The sequence below is a fragment of the Somniosus microcephalus genome, chromosome 1 (assembly GCF_052327205.1).
Source record: "Somniosus microcephalus isolate GS21.2 chromosome 1, FLI_Smic_1.0, whole genome shotgun sequence".
Lineage (NCBI taxonomy): Eukaryota > Metazoa > Chordata > Chondrichthyes > Squaliformes > Somniosidae > Somniosus > Somniosus microcephalus.
Genome location: NC_140987.1, coordinates 278,370,450 through 278,387,300, shown reverse-complemented (window position 1 = coordinate 278,387,300; position 16,851 = coordinate 278,370,450). Strand labels below are relative to the sequence as shown.

The 16,851-nt window shown below is 47.9% G+C and overlaps 1 pseudogene; it reads right to left on the bottom strand.

The window, feature by feature from the left end:
* Positions 1 to 12,729: 12,729 nt before the first annotated feature.
* LOC147124810 (uncharacterized) lies at positions 12,730 to 13,939 on the bottom strand (annotated as a pseudogene).
* Between the last annotated feature and the right edge of the window lie 2,912 nt (positions 13,940 to 16,851).

The window sequence follows — 16,851 nt, the reverse complement described above, 5'->3', positions numbered from 1 at the left end:
GCCCCCACCACTGACGGCGGGCCAAACTTTTGCTGCCGAGCCGGGCACATCGGCCCCGGCTCCGACCTTTCCTGCATTGGCTTGCCCCCTGCTGCCTGCTGCCAAACCGAGTCAAAACCCGGCGCCACAGGAGGTGGTGGTGTGCACTCCTCCCTGCCCTCCCTACAGATTGCTTGTCTCTCCTGCTGCCCAATCGGGTTGTTCCCCGGCTCCACAGGTGATGTCTGAACAGTTTCTCCTTCTACTTTCAGGTCCACCCAGGCCGCACCCAGGCTCACTAGGCATACCATGCCTCTTGCCCTGGACAGAGCAAGTTTTAAACTGTTGATCTGCTTTTGGCAGGGGCCGTGATCTTCCGTTTCAAAAACCCTAGTGCTTGCTACCTTATAAGCTGCCTGCACATCTCTTAACCTCTCTTCCTGTTCTTTTAACTGTCTGGTTAGGCGAGCGTTCTCTTCTCTTAACACTAACTCATTGCTTTTAGCCTCGGTGACTTGACACCGAAAATACTCATGTCTGTTCCTGTGTTTCTCCGCTATCTGTAACTTCTCCTGACTTTGGGCCTGTAATTCCTGCAGTAATTCCTCCCCTGCTATAGCTCTTGCTGAGACAGTTTGGCTTCCTCCTGCAGCTCTTCTGTTAACATTTTAAGGTGCTGATCTAAAAGCTGGATCTGTCGCAGGGCGCAGACCAACCAGATGGCCTTTTCCACCGACTTCTTGCGATCCTTGCTCTCAGTCCATTTGGCTGCAGCGTCCATGGGACGCGCAGCGCGCAACAGACTGAGCACCCATTTCTTGGCGATATTCACCTTCTCAAACACATAAGAAGAAATCCTCTCTTCCATCTTCGTTCTCTCATCAAACACAGGGTCTATTGCATTGCATCCCTTTTGCCAAAGCCCTGCCGTGGTCACCATTTTCTGTAGGGGGTGGTGTGTGTGGCCAGCTTTGCCTCTGACTCCTGAGCGGTGCGAATTGCTCCCACTCCCTTGGATCTAGACTTTGGACTTATTTGGGGGTTGTAATGAAATTGCAACAGACAACTGAGTTGATGAAAAGAACTTGGATTTTATTTGAGACAAGAAATTATACACAACACAATAATCTTATTGTAGTGTATGTGCCTTTAAGACAGAACTACTTTTACAGCTCCTGTATACTGTAGTACCGGCAGTGACCACACCTGTATATAAGCTTTGCGCATGCCTCTGTACCCGCAGTCTTGAGACTACCCTCCTCCAGTAAAGACCTGTTTATTGTTAAGTTACAGCATCCATGTGGTTATTGAATAACAGCATACCCTCAGAATCACGGATCTAACAGTGGCGACGAGTGTTGATTCGATTCTAACTGCAACTAAAAAAAAAGTCGAGGCCAGGAACACGGGCGTCGACCATGAGCAACCGCCCAGTCATCAGGCAGAGAGTGAACATCGCAGGGGAGGCTGTGGAGAGCCGGGCCGGGTTCCCCAGCCACGACGATCAGCAAGAGACTGACGACAGGTCCAGCGCAGACCCTTCCCGGGCAGCGGCGGCTGGTGCCGACCGACGGCGGAGAGGAAGCCGAGAAGCGTCGACGGGGTAAGACAGAGGGTGAAGCACGCAGGGCGCAGCCAGGGATTGAACACCGAGCGGCGTCGAGAAAAAGGAAAACAAACCGGAGAGAGAGGGGGTAAAGAAACAGCCGGGTTCAAGACCGAGCGGCGTCGAATAAAAAAATAAAATAATAATAATTAAAAAGAAGAATGCGCAGAGCACAGCCAGGGCTCACGGACTGAACAGGGTCCACGGGGAGAAGAAGGGAGCGCGCAGGAGACGCCATTGAGCCACGGAGAAGAAGGAAGAGCGCGGGAGACGCCATTTTTAGAAGCCGCAGTGGAGAAGAAGGGCGAGCGCGGGAAGGAAGGAAAGCGCGGGAGACGCCATTTTGTGCCAGCGGAGAAGAAGGGGAAGCACGGGAGATGCCATTTTTGACAGTTAAATCACACCCAGGGATGCCGAAGAGTGGCAGTATTTCTACATTCGACAATGAAGTCGAAGATTGGGCTACATATGTGGAACGTATTGAGGTGTACTGCAGGGCGAATGAAGTGCCAGATGCTAATAAAGCACTGGTTTTGTTAAATTCCATGGGTGCAAAAACTTATGGGTTACTGCGAAATCTAATAACTCCAGGGAAGACGGGGAACAAGAATTTCGAAAGCATAGTAGAAATCCTACAGGACCACTTAAACCCCACACCGCTGCTGATATCAGAACGATTTAAGTTCCATAAAAAGAACCAACACAAAGACGAAAGCAATGCTGAGTACCTAACGGAACTGCGCAAGCTATCGAAACACTGCCAGTTTGGAGCGGGACTAGCAGATACGTTAAGGGACAAGTTTGTGTGTGGGCTACAAAGTGAAGGAACCCAGAAACGGCTTCTATCAGAAAAAGATCTTACGCTGGACAAGGCTGTGATTATGGCAATATCACACCATGCAGCTGCAAGGGGTGCTGCAGAGATACAACGGAGACCACAAGATTATGGCACCAATGAAATGTCCTATGGAACAGAGAAGTGCTATCGCTGCGGCAGAACAACACATGACCAGAAGAATTGTTGGTTCAAGGACCAAGTGTGCAGAGAGTGTGGGAAAGCAGGACACATAGCAAGAGTCTGCAGGTCTGGGAAGAAAACCAACAGTAAGAAATCTCCACAGGAGAAGTACAAAAAGGTACACCAAGTGGTTCAGACGAACAGAAAAGTGACACAGACTCCAGAAGCAAGGAGCTGGGTTGTCTGAAACTACATAAGGTAACCGAAATGGAGGCTCACCAGACTATCTGGGTTACACTCAAGATAGACAGAGTCCAAGTGAAAATGGAATTGGACACTGGATCTGCCCTAACAGTCATAAACCAAAGGGACTACAAGCGGCTATTTTCACATATACCCTTGAAAGCTACAGAGATTGTCTTGAAGACGTATACGGGGCAAAAAGTCTACCCCAAAGGAAAAATAAGGGTGAAAGTGATATATAAAGACCAGGAAATACCTAAAATGGATATATATGTATTGCCAGATGGAGGACCACCACTGCTAGGACATGAATGGATCCGGAAGATACAATTAGATTGGCATTCCATACAGGCACTGATGGTTGAGGCCAAAAAGGATGACAACGTCACATCTGGTCGACTGTCAAAAATGATAACTGACACAAAAGAAGTGTTCCAGGAGGGACTAGGAACACTAAAAGGCATAACAGCAACGATTAAAATAGAGGAAAATGCAAGCCCAAAGTTTCTTAAGGCCAGACCAGTGCCTTATGCGATCAGACCAGCTCTTGAAGCAGAGCTGGAAGGGTTGGAACGTTCAGGAGTACTGTCCAAAGTGGACTGGAGCGAGTGGGCTACACCCATCGTTCCTGTAATGAAGAGGTCCTTGAGTAATACGTCTGGGGAACCAAAGAAGGTCCGCATCTGTGGGGATTTTAAGGTGACAGTGAACCCAGTCCTTCACACGGTACAATATCCGCTTCCACGAATTGAGGATATTTTCGCCTCGCTATCTGGAGGTAAATGCTTCACCAAAATTGATCTAGCCCAGGCGTACTTGCAAATGGAGGTAGAAGAAGCTTCGAAACAATACCTTACGATTAACACTCATAAAGGTCTCTATCAATACAACCGGCTGGTGTTCGGAGTAGCCTCGGCTCCGGCTATCTGGAAAAGGGTGATGGATCAGGTCCTGCAAGGGATTCCAGGGACCCAGTGTTATTTGGACGACATCTTGGTCACGGGCGAAAATGACAGTGATCGCCTCGCCAACTTGGAGAAGGGGCTCACCAGATTAAAGGAGTAAGGGCTACGAGCTAATCGCCACAAGTGCGAGTTTTTCCAGAAACAGATCTCATATTGTGGCCACGTCATCGCTGAAGAGGGGTTACATAAGTCCCCTGAAAAGTTTGAGGCAGTAGTCAAGGCTCCAGCACCGGAAAATGTGTCACAACTGAGGTCCTTCCTCAGGCTGGTAAACTACCACCACAAGTTCTTACCAAATTTGTCCACGGTATTACACCCACTGAACACCCTACTGCAAACAGGGAACCATGGAAGTGGGATGACAAACGTAGACGAGCTTTCCAGAAGTGTAAAGAATTGATCACATCAAAAGAGGTGTTGGCCCGTTTCAACCCAGCACTACCAATTCGTTTGGCATGTGATGCATCACCCTATGGTATTGGAGCGGTGCTGTCGCACAAATTCCCAGACGGGTTGGAGAGGCCAGTAGCCTTTGCGTCTCGGTCACTAACCTCAGCTGAGCGCAACTACGCCCAGATTGACTGGGAGGCCCTCAGCCTAGTATGGGGAGTAAAAAAATTCAACCACTATCTGCATGGGCAGAAGTTCACCTTGTTGACTGACCACCAACCACTTGTCTCCATCTTTAATCCTAAGAAGGGTGTTCCAGTGATGACTGCACAACGGTTACAAAGATGGTCCCTGTTTCAAGGGGCGAATCAATATGAAATAGAATATAAAGGCATGAAACAGCATGGGAATGCTGATGGGCTATCGCGCCTGCCACTACCTACTGTGGAGGAAGCACCAACAGTGGACCCTATCGGGATATTTTATTCGTCAATAATTGAACGATTGCCAGTAACGAACGCGGATATAGAGAAGGAGACCCGCAATGATCCGATGCTGTCTCGGGTATATGATTTGGCGGTGAGGGGATGGCCAACACATGGCGACTCACTGTTGCCAGAATTCTCATCCAGAAGAGAACAGCTGTCAGTATGCCAGGGGACAGTGATGTGTGGATCCAGAGTGGTGATTCCACCCAAGTTAAGGGAGAGAGTGCTAAATGAGCTACATGAAGGTCATCTGGGGGGAGTGAAAATGAAAAGCCTTGCTAGGGCTTATGTGTGGTGGCTGGGAATCGATCAACAAATCGAAGACCTAACTAAGAGCTGCTTAGGACGCCAGAAGGTCAAAAATGCACCACCACATGCCCCTCCACACCCATGGGAATGGCCCTCCTCTCCATGGCAATGGGTGCATATTGATTTCGCTGGTCCATTCATGGACTCAATGTTCTTAATAGCAGTGGATGCTCATTCAAAGTGGCCTGAGGTGGTAAAAATGTCTTCAACCACTACAGAGAAAACGATTGCAGTCCTACGGACCATATTTGCCAGAAACGGTTTGCCAGAGCAGATTTGCTCTGATAATGGACCAAAGTTTGTGTCCAAAGAGTTTCAAAAATTTATGAGAAGGAATGGGGTAAGGCTAACACATCCGCCCCGTATCATCCAGCCACAAATGGATTGGCTGAGAGGTTCGTACAAACCTTTAAGAAGGCGATAAAGGCCATGTGCGATGATGAAATTCCACTACAGCATAAGATGGACAATTTCTTATTAGCCTACCGAAACGCGGCACATGCAGTTACCAACCAGACCCGGGCCATGATGTTCTTTAACCGAAGGTTGAGATCTCGTCTGGACTTGCTCAGACCAAATGTGCGAAGAAATGTTGAGGACAAACAATTCCAGCACATCAATGAGAAGCCGACAAGGAGCTTCAATGTAGGGCAACCAGTCTTGGCCCGTGACTATCGAACAGAGAAATGGCAACCCGGAACGATATGCACAAGGCAGGGGCCATTAATGTACACAGTGGATGTTGGGGAGAACATTGTGAGACGCCACGTCAATCAGATCTTAGCGTCACAGGAATGCGTCAACCCCATGTCTCGAGTACCTGGGGATGAACCCAATATACCAGTAGCATATACCTCAGAACCAGTAGCAGTGGAACCCGATGAACTACCTGATGAAAAGGGGTCAGAATCACCTCTGCACCAAGAACAAGAACCTCAGGAAAGGCGCTATCCCAAACGGGTCAGGAAGCCGCCCCAAAGACTGAATCCATAAATGGACTATTGTTGGTAATGTACATGTTAAAGTGTTAATTGTTATTTGAATATTAGGGGTACTACTAATCTAAAAGGGGAGGAATTGTAGTGTATGTGCCTTTATGACAGAACTACTTTTACAGCTCCTGTATACTGTAGTCCTGGCAGTGACCACACCTGTATATAAGCTTTGCGCATGCCTCTGTACCCCCAGTCTTGAGACTACCCTCCTCCAGCAAAGACCTGTTTATTGTTAAGTTATGGCACCCATGTGGTTATTGAATAAGAGCATACCCTCAGAATCACGGATCTAACACTAATCACTCTAAAAGGGGAACACTTCGGAATATACAAGGGAGAATAACAATAGACAGAATACTTCAGCCCTCCCAATCCCACTACACTGACTAAGTTGGACTCCAGAGGACCATGGGAAAATGCTCACCAAATGACTTTCATGACAGTTGTAGAGGTTCGCGATTTTGGGGTTCTCTAGGTGTGGTGGTTGGGGCCTGCTGTACCCCGGACGCATTAGAAGACTTCACCTGCGTTGCTTTTTCAGTGGGCGCATGTCCGCTGATGCAGTCGTGTGTGTATTGGATCTATCGGGTAAGTACCCAATTTCCTTTGGTCAGAAATAGGGTTTAGAGTCTTTTCATCAAATCTTACCCAGCGGTAAGTCAGAATAGTTTGTAGAGTGGAAACTGTTGTGTCCGTCAGTAATAAGACACAAGACTGCAGGAGAACGGTACAACAGGTGTTTACTCAACGTGGCTCACTCTGGAACTGAACTGTACAGATTACTACTCAGTGCTATATACAGGTGTGGTCACTGCCGGTACTGCATTATACATGAGCTGTAAAAGTAGTTCCCCCCTTAAAGGTATATACATTCTATATATACATTACAATTCCTCCCCTTTTAGATTAACAGTACCATAACATTCATTTAACAATTAAATATCAAACTAATTACAATTAACACTTTTAACATACAACGTTATCTGAAAATAGTCCATCTATATATTCAGACTTTGGGGAGGCTTCCTGATCCTTTCTGGATAACACCTTTCCCGAGTGTCTCACTCTTGGTGCGGAGGCGATCCTGGCAACCTGTCGTCGGTTGGTTCATCAGCTTCCGATGCTACTGTTTCTGAGGTAGATGCGACCTGTACGTTGGGTTCCTCACCAGGTACATATGGGCGAGACATGGGGTTGACTTGTTCCTGTGATTCTAGGATCTGGTCAGCATGGCATCTCACGATGTTCTCCCCAACATCCAATGTGTACATTAGTGGGCCCTGCCGTGTGCATATCGTTCCTGGCTGCCATTTTTCTGTTCGGTAGTCGCGGGCCAAGACTGGTTGCCCTACATTGAAGCTCCTTGTTGGCTTCTCATGGATGTGCTGGAATTGCTTACTCTCAACATCTCTTCGTACGTTTGGTCTGAGCAAATCCAGGCGAGATCTTAACCTTCGGTTAAAGAACATCATGGCTGGGGCCTGGTTGGTGACTGCATGTGTCGCATTCCGGTAGGCAAACAGGAAATTGTCCACCTTATGCTGCAGCGGAATGTTGTCATTGTACATAGCCTTTATTACCTTCTTAAAGGTTTGTACGAACCTCTCAGCCAATCCATTTGTGGCTGGATGATACGGGCCAGATGTGTAATGCCTTACCCCATTCTTCTTCATAAACCTCTGGAACTCTTCGGACACAAACTGTGGTCCAGTATCAGAGCAAATCTGTTCTGGCAAGCCGTTCCTGGCAAAAGTGGTCCGTAGGACTGCAATAGTTTTCTCCGTGGTGGTGGAGGACATTTTGATGACCTCAGGACATTTTGAGTGTGCATCCACGGCTATTAAAAACATTGAGTCCATGAATGGACCAGCAAAATCAATATGCACCCGTTGCCATAGAGATGAGGGCCACTCCCATGGGTGTAGAGGGGCATGTGGTGGTGTATTTTGGACTTTCTGGCATCCTGAGCAGCTCTTGGTCAAGTCCTCAATTTGTTTGTCGATTCCCGGCCACCACACATTAGCCCTGGCTAGGCTTTTCATTTTTACCCCTCCCAGATGACCCTCATGAAGCTCATTGAGCACTCTATCCCTTAACTTGGGTGGAATTACCACTCGGGATCCACACATCAAGGTCCCCCGGCACACTGACAGCCGTTCTCTTCTTGATGCGAATGCTGGCAACAGTGAGTCACCATGTGCTGGCCATCCCTTCACCGTCAAATCATATACCCGAGATAGTGTCGGGTCATTTCGGGTCTCCTTCTCTATATCCGCGTTAGTTACCGGTAGGTATTCAACTATAGTCGAATGAAATATTTCGACAGGATCCACTGCTGGTGCTTCCTCCGCAGTAGGCAGTGGAAGGTGTGATAGCCCATCAGAATTTCCATGCTGTTTCGTGCACTTATATTCAATCTCATAGTGGTGCGCCACTAGAAAGAGTGACCATCTTTGTAGTCGTTGTGCAGTCATCACTGGAACGCCCTTCTTCGGATTAAAAATGGAGGCAAGGGGCTGGTGGTCAGTGAGCAAGGTGAATTTCTGCCCGTGCAGATAGTGATTGAACTTTTTCACTCCCCACACTAGGATGAGGGCCTCCCTGTCAATCTGGGCGTAGTTACGCTCGGCTGAGGTTAGTGATCGTGACGCAAAGGCTATTGGCCTCTCTGAGCTGTCCGAGAATTTGTGCATCAGCACCGCTCCAATGCCGTAGGTTGACGCATCACACGCCAACCGAATTGGTAGTGCTGGGTTGAAATGGGCCAATACCTCTTTCGATGTGATTAGTGTTTTGCTCTTCTGGATAGCACGTTTACATTCGTCACTCCATTTCCATGGCACCCCAGTTTGCAGTAGGGTGTTCAGTGGGTGTATATTGTAGACAAATTTGGTAAGAACTTATGGTAGTAGTTTACCAGCGTGAAGAACGACCTCAGTTGTGACACGTTTTCTGGTGCCGGAGCCTTGACTACTGCCTCAATCTTTTCTGGGGACTTATGTAACCCCTCTTTATCGATAACGTGGCCACAATACGAGATCTGTTTTTTTTTAAAACTTGCATTTGTGGCGGTTAGCTCGGAGCCCATATTCCTTCAATCTAGTGAGCACCTGCTCCAGGTTGGCGAGGTGATCACTGTCATTTTCGCCCGTGACCAGGATGTCGTCCAAATAACACTGGGTCCCTGGGATCCCTTGCAGGACTTGTTCCATTGCCCTTTGCCAAATAGCCGGAGCTGATGCTACCCCGAATACCAGCCAGTTGTATTGGTAGAGACCTTTATGGTGAGGTATTTTTTTGATGCTTCTTCTACCTCCATTTGCAGATACATCTGGGCCAGATCAATCTTAGTGAAGCTTTTCCCTCCAGATAGCGAGGCGAAAATATCTTCAATCCGCGGAAGTGGATATTTTACGGTGTGAAGGATTGGGTTCACTGTTACCTTAAAGTCCCCACAGATGCGAACCTTCCTTGGTTCCCCAGGCATGCTACTCAATGACTTTTTCATCACAGGGACGATGGGCGTAGCCCACTCGCTCCAGTCTACCTTGGACAGTACTCCTGAATGTTCCAAGCTCTCCAGCTCTGCTTCAACGGCTGGGCAGATCGCATAAGTTACTGGTCTGGCCTTAAAAAATTTTGGGCTTGCGTTTTCTTTGATTTTAATTGTTGCTGTCATGCCTTTTAGTGTTCCGAGTCCTTGCTGGAACACTTCTTGCGCGTCGGTTAGGATCTTTGACAGTCGCCCAGGTGTGACGTCATCATCCTTTTTGGCAGCCACAGTCGGTGCTTGTATGGAATGCCAATCCAGCTGTATTTTCCGGATCCATTCACGTCCCAGTAATGGTGGTCCTCCATCTTGCAATACATACAGGTCTAGTTTTGGTGTTTCCTTACCATTATATATAACGGTCACCCTTATTTTTCCTTTGGGGTAGACTTTTTGCCCCGTGTACGTCTTCAAAATAATTTTTGTGTCTCTCAAGGGTAAGTGTGAGAATAGCCGCTCCTAGTCCCGTCGGTTTATGACTGTTAGGGCTGATCCTCTTTCCAATTCCATTTTTACCTGGGCTCCTGCTATCTTGAGAGTGACCCAAATGGTTCGGTGATCCTCCGTTTTGATCACATTATGTAGTTTCAGACAACTCAGCTCTCTGCTTTCGGAGTCGGTATCACTCTTTTGTTCAGCTGAACTATTCTCCATCACCTTATGTACCTTCTTGTACTTTTCTTTTGGAGATTTCTTATTGCTGGTTTTCTTTCCCGACCTGCAGACTCGTGCTATGTGTCATACTTTTCCACACTGTCTGCACACTTTGTCTTTGAACCAGCAATCGTTGTGGTCGTGTGTTGTTCTGCCACAGCAATAGCACTTCTCTGTTATGTATGACATTTCATTTGTGCCATATTCTTGCGGTCTCTGTTGTATCTCTGCAGCGCCCCGTGCTGCTGCTTCATATGTTACCGCAATGCTGAAAGCCTTGTCCAGCGTAAGGTCCTTTTCAGATAAAAGCCGTTTCTGGGTTCCTTCACTTTGAAGCCCACACACAAACTTGTCCCTTAAGGTGTCTGCCAGTCCTGTTCCAAACTGGCAGTGTTTTGATAGTTTGCGCAGTTCTGTTAAATATTCAGCATTGCTTTCATCCTTATGCTGGTTCCGTTTGTGAAACTTGAATCTTTCTGCTATCAGCAGCGGTGTGGGGTTTAAATGTTCCTGTAGTATCGTCACTATGTCTCCAAAACTCTTTTCCACTGGCTTCGCTGGGGTTACTAGATTTCGTAATAAACCTTACGTCTTTGCACCCATTAAGTTTAACAATACTAGCACTTTCTTGTCATCTGGCACCTCATTTGCCTTGCAGTATACCTCTATTCGTTCGACATATGTAGTCCAATCTTCGACTTCATTGTCAAATGCGGTGATACTGCCACTCTTCGGCATTTTGGGTGTGGTTTATAATGGCTTAAAATGGCGTCTCCCGTGCTTTCCTTCCTCCCCCGCTGCTGCCAACGAGTTTTCTGCGGGCCTTCCTACGCTGCTGCCAACGCCGCTCTCGGCGGTCCTCGTGGCAATGTCGGCGCCTCGCGGGTTTCTGCGCGTCTCTCTCTCTCTCCTCGACGTTGCTCGGCCCCTGAACACCGGCTGCGCCCTGTGCGCTCTGCCCTCTCTCTCTCTCCCCCATCGACGCTGCTCACCCCTTTGCTGTGCCGCTCGGTCGGGCTCTAGCCCGCCGCTGTCCGGGAAGGGTCTGCGCACTACCTGTTGCCAGCCCGTTTCACTGGACCACCACGACTGGAAAGCCAAGCCTGGCTCTCAACAGCCTCCCCCGCAATTCTTGAGTCTCTGCTGCTCTGATGGATGACTGGGCGGTTGCCCGTGGTCGACGCCCGTGTCTCTGGCCTTGACCTCCAATCTTCTGGTCTCCAGGAATGAATCCCTGGGAGGTGATGCAGAGTTGCAGGTAGGATCGAATTTTTCTCATCGCCAATGTTGCATCCGTCAGTAATAAGACACAAGACTGCAGGAGAACGGTACAACAGGTGTTTACTCAACGTGACTCACTCTGGAACTGAACTGTACAGATTACTACTCAGTGCTATATACAGGTGTGGTCACTGCCGGTACTGCAGTGTACATGAGCTGTAAAAGTAGTTCCCCCCTTAAAGGTATATACATTCTATATATACATTACAGAAACAAACTTGCGAATCTTCGGTTTCTTCTAGGTTGGTTTCTTGTTGGTCGCGGTGGCCCAATATTAACTAGTTGTTGGTAATATTTTTGGTTGTTTGTTTCTTGGGGCCCTTGGTTGCCGCGATTCCGTTCTTCTTTCCGTCCTTCTCCATGTGGCTGTGTCTGCGTCTGTGTTTTACTGAAAAAGCAGGCCCCAATTATACTGTTTGAGGCCTTGCTTATCTGCCCGCCAAATCTTCGCTGGCCCATTGTCAATTTTGGCGGGCTCATTAACATTAATAGTTTTGAATTCTTTAATGGGTTTCGAGCTGGTTCCATCTATTTTTAATTGATTTAAGTTGGTGTAAACTAGGTTCGGGATGGTCCATCGAAACCTAAATTGGCTTTAAATGACTGTTTAATCTTTGGTCCGATTAGTAATTTTTTCTTCTCCTGCTGGGGTCAGGGTCCCTTTTGTTGATCAGTGGCATGTACTGCATTATGCATACTCTTGATGGCTCTGTAATTTTGGCGGGAACTGCTCTTTCGTAGGCTTATTGTCATTATGTAAAAATGACTGAGGCAGTCCAGAACATTCCCAGACAGTTTGGCCTATGCCAATACTCAAACTGCTTGTTTTACAGAGGCCCATCCCAATCGCTTTGTCACAGCCTTTCCACAGGCCTGGACATGCCCTTTTAAAATAATCAAAATCCTGGGGTTTTTAACTTTAAGCCCCTTTTTGGCCCAACATTCTTTTAAACAGTCCAAAATCTCTTTTTTGGGGTAATATTTTTGGTTTGAGGGAATCTGCAGAATTTTGTGAACCTTACAGTTGCTGGCCACCTGCCAGCACCTGCCCCCATTGCTGTCCCCGGCCTCCTGTAAGGCCCCCCCACCGGGCTCTTTTGCCAGCACTCCGATCCCTGGTGGCCCAGCTGGGCCCCGAGTCATGCTGCGCTAGGGGAGGAAGGCCTGCAATTCCTCGGCGTGACATGCCATGACGCCGCAATATTCACTTGCAGCACCTCAAGAGGGAGGGGGAGCACTTCCAGTAGCGCTCTGCCTCCGTCTTGGGGTGCTACCAGTGAATTTCGGGCATGGGCGCGCTAACATTTTCTCCTACATTGTGAACCAGAGGAGAAAGGAGATTGCTCGACGAGGTGCTGGAAGGCTGCTGACCTTCAATTGAGGAGTCTGCAGATTGCCTTGGAGGGCGACCTTGAGCAGCTCTGGGCCTAGAAGGCCCAGTTCAGATTATACTGTCTCAGCCTGGGCTGCAGCCATCTGGGCTGGTCGCTGACATACAACAGCAAGGGCACTGACAGAGTGGCAAGGCTGGGAGCAGGAATGCTTTCACCCTGAGAGAGGATGGCAGGATTGTGCTCCATGGAGCCACTGCCACTCTCTTGGGGCGGTGCCTCAGCAATCTTAATAATCTGTTGGAGAACAGATTGCTGGACTGCTCTGACACCCTGGAAGCCCCTTTGAATAGTGATATCCAGAGCAATGATGGCAGCAGTCTGAGATTCCACTGCAGCACTCAGACCTTTAAAGGAAGCTACTTATGTGGCAATGGAATCTGTGATATCAGCCATCGGACGCTGTATCATGGTTGTTCCACAGGTGTGTTGATAGAGCTGACCACCCATTCCATGCTGGAAAGCATGGGCTCCAAGCTCTGCACAAAGCCCTATGCCAAGCTGATGCTGGGCTCCTCCATCCTCCTTGTCATTGAGCGTAGGCTTTCTGGCAGGCTTTCCAGTGCACCAAGCATTTGGTTATGTACACCCATCAGCCTTCTTCTGTAGCCTGGCCCATCAATGTCCTCATCTGCGTCCTCTGCCGCAGAACTAGCGTGTGATCACACACTGCGGCGAGCTGTCACCTGCACTATCCTTTCCTCCCGCCCTGACACATGCGCACTTGTGCCCGGTATCTCACCACATGCAGATCCCTCCTCTATCCTAACCTCTGAAATATGCGCAGTATCAGTGTCTGAGCTGGTGGCTGCAAGTGTAAGATTGAGTGACGGTGTCTCTTCATCTTCACTCTCTTCTTCCTCTTCCTCCACTGACTGGGAAGGCTCCAGTTCCTGGGTATCTGAAATGAAAAAGGGACAAGAGTTGGGTTGTGGTGAGGAGAGAGGAGAAAGTAAGAAGTGCGTGCTTATGCCATCTGCAGCTTCTAAATCAAAAGAAATTGAGGGATGAGGGAGAAGTGGGATGAGAGGAGGAGGATTAGGTATGCAGATACCCTCAGTTTCCATCCCTCCAGCCCTGCCAGTGGCCATGGCCTCAGTGATGCCCCTTCCCATGATGGCCAGCATGGTCTCCTCCTTGGGGTTAAAAACATGCAGGCGTGCCTGTGCTCCTCCAGTTCTTTGCTGCTGCCAGCTGTTATGTGCCAACTTCTCCTGCAAGAAAGAGGCAAGTGTGTCAGTGAGTGTCCTGCAATAAGAATGGGTGATGTGGCTGACATGGTTGAATAGTTGCCAATGTGTGCGAGCTGTGAGCTGTGGGTGTGAGGCTTGCCACAGTGCTAAGTATGTGAGGGTGAGGTAAAGCATATGAATGTTAGGGTTGAGTACTGATTCATAGAGATTGTTGGTAGATGGTTAATGGGTGTGTTTTGAATTGAGCTGTGGATGAGGCTAGTGGTACAATTGGCAGGCTATTTGAAGATGAACTCACTGACCTTGACAACTCGTGTAAGATCGTTAATCATTTTCCTGCGCTGCATCCATGTCCTTGGAGCAACACTTCTGGCATTGACCTCCGCCATTACTTATTCCCACTGCCTCCTGAGCATCTGTCTGGAGTTTTCCTGCCCCCACCCATGTGGATAAAGGGCATCTCTCCTTCTCTCCAGCAAGACCACCAATGCAGTGTCTGAAAACTTTGGCGCATGTACTCTCGCATGTTCAGCCATTGCTCAAAGTATCAGAGCACAGAATCAGTTTTCAAATGATTCCCACCAGTTCTTTCAGCCATAATACACCTCCCCTTTAGGTTGCCTTTAAGTCGTGCCAGCCACTCATGATATTAGGCCTCCCGCTGATGCATGCAGCCAATTAACGCAGGCAGCAATCATATAAAGCAGCGGGCAGCATGAATTTACCATGCTGCCTGCAACTCAATGAATGGGCATGGGTTAATCACGCGATCCCCTAGCCCGTTTTCGGGGGTTAGGCAATTTCTCCCCCCCTATGTTTTGAGGAGCAACTGAATCACATGCTTAGATTAAAGAAAAACAATTTTTTTTGTTGGGGGGGTTCCCTTTTAGTGATGTATTTCTAGAACTGTAAGGTTTGAAAATTTCTGCACAACCCCAGAACACAAGGAAAGTCATTTTAAAATGATTTTGGGAACATCTCAGAAGGAATCTGGAAAAGGGGTAAACGTGTGGTTGGGCCAAACAGAAGATTTCAAAGAGTTAATTTAAGGAAGAGACCTTTTTGGACTGTTTTGAAGAGTTATTGGGCAAAAGGGGTTTAAAATAAAAATCCCAGGAAGTTTGGCTGGTTTAAAAGACATGTTCAGGCTTTCAAAAAGCTGGAACAACGGGGAGGCGGGGTGGGCCCCCAAAGTTTGGACATTGGACTGTCTAAGGAATGTCCGGCCACCCCAGTTTTACATAAGGACAATGAAGCCTGTCTTCCCGCCAAGAAGTCGCAGAGCCAGGTATCGAGTAAATAGGACATGTCCCCAGCCATACAAAAGAAGGAACATTAGCCCTTGTGATGAAATAACTGTGTTCTGATATTTGTACTTGTAATGTCTGGAATGTTCCACCGGGGGGAACCACTAATGCTCCTCCCTGGCCCCGCCCCTCTTCTGGTATGTTCTACCAAGGGCTCGGTCGATGATGAACTCTGTTAACTCTGCCATGATACTTATTTAATAAACGGCTTCAGTCTTAAGCTTTAACTTCATGGATTCGGGCAGTTATTTGGCACATCAGCCCTACAGGTCACCATAAACAAACCACAGTCCAAAGTCAATTATAGAGATTGACAAACCTTTTGCATTTTAAAACTGGTTTCAAGGCAATCCCAAAACCAGTTAAAGGCTGATTAAGTCCAGATGAACCATCCCCTAAACTCGTCAAGTTTGGATGGGCCATCCCCGAAGTTCGTTAAAGTTTTTAAAGACGTTAAAAATAACGAGCCCGGCAAATTTAACAAAGGAAACCGAGATTTTGTGGTCAGATAAGCCAGGCCCCAAATTAGTAGAATTGAGGCCTGCCTTTTCAGTTCAGTAGTACAGACAAGAGCAGTAGAGTACAGACAGTGGAGACAGTGAGACAGTTCAAATGGACAGCCAGTCCGAGTTCAAGTTCAGCCAAACAGCTCAAGAGCGAGATTATCATCGGAGACTCGAAGGAAGAAAGCAGAAACAGAGATCACGGCAACCAAAGGCCTACAGAAACCAACACCCGCCAATATTACCACCAACTAGGTAATATTAGGCCACCGCGACCAACAAGGAACCAACCGCCGAAAAACACACGAACCAAAGACCTGTTTCCACTCTACAGGCTAGTCTGACTTACCCCTGGGTAAGATTTGGACACAATAAACTCTAAAACTATCCCTAACCAAAGAAAAATGGGTACTTACCCGATAGGTCCAACAGCAAGACTAACCGCATCAGCGGACCAAACCTAACTGAAGACCCAATGCAGGTGCCGTCTTCTACCACGTCTGAGGTACAGCAGGCCCCAACCGCCACAACTAAAATGAACCCTGAAATCGTGAACCTCTACAACTGTCAAGAAAGTCATTTTGGTGACCATTTTCTGGTCCTCTGGATTCCAGCCTAGCTAGTGTAGTGGGGTTGGGAGGGTAGGGTAAGGGATTTTGTACATTGTAATTCTCCCTCACTTATTCCGTGTGTTCCCCACCCTTTTAAAGTATAAGTTTTATTGTATTGTATATTTTCCAGTTTCAAAATAAAGATCTGAATTCTTTTTGACGAACCCAGGTGTCTGTTGCAAAGTTTATTACGACCCCCAAATAAGTCCAAAGTCTAGAACAAAAGGGAATGGGAGCAATTCACACCGCTCAAAGGAGTCAGAGGTGAAGCTGACAAACAACACCCACACACCACCCCTTACAGCATGGCGACCGCAGCAGGACTTTGGCAAAAGGGAAGTAATGCAATAGACCCTGTGTTTGATGAGAGAAAAAGATGGAAGAGAGGATTTCCTCTTATGTTTTTGAGAAGGTGAATATCACCAAGA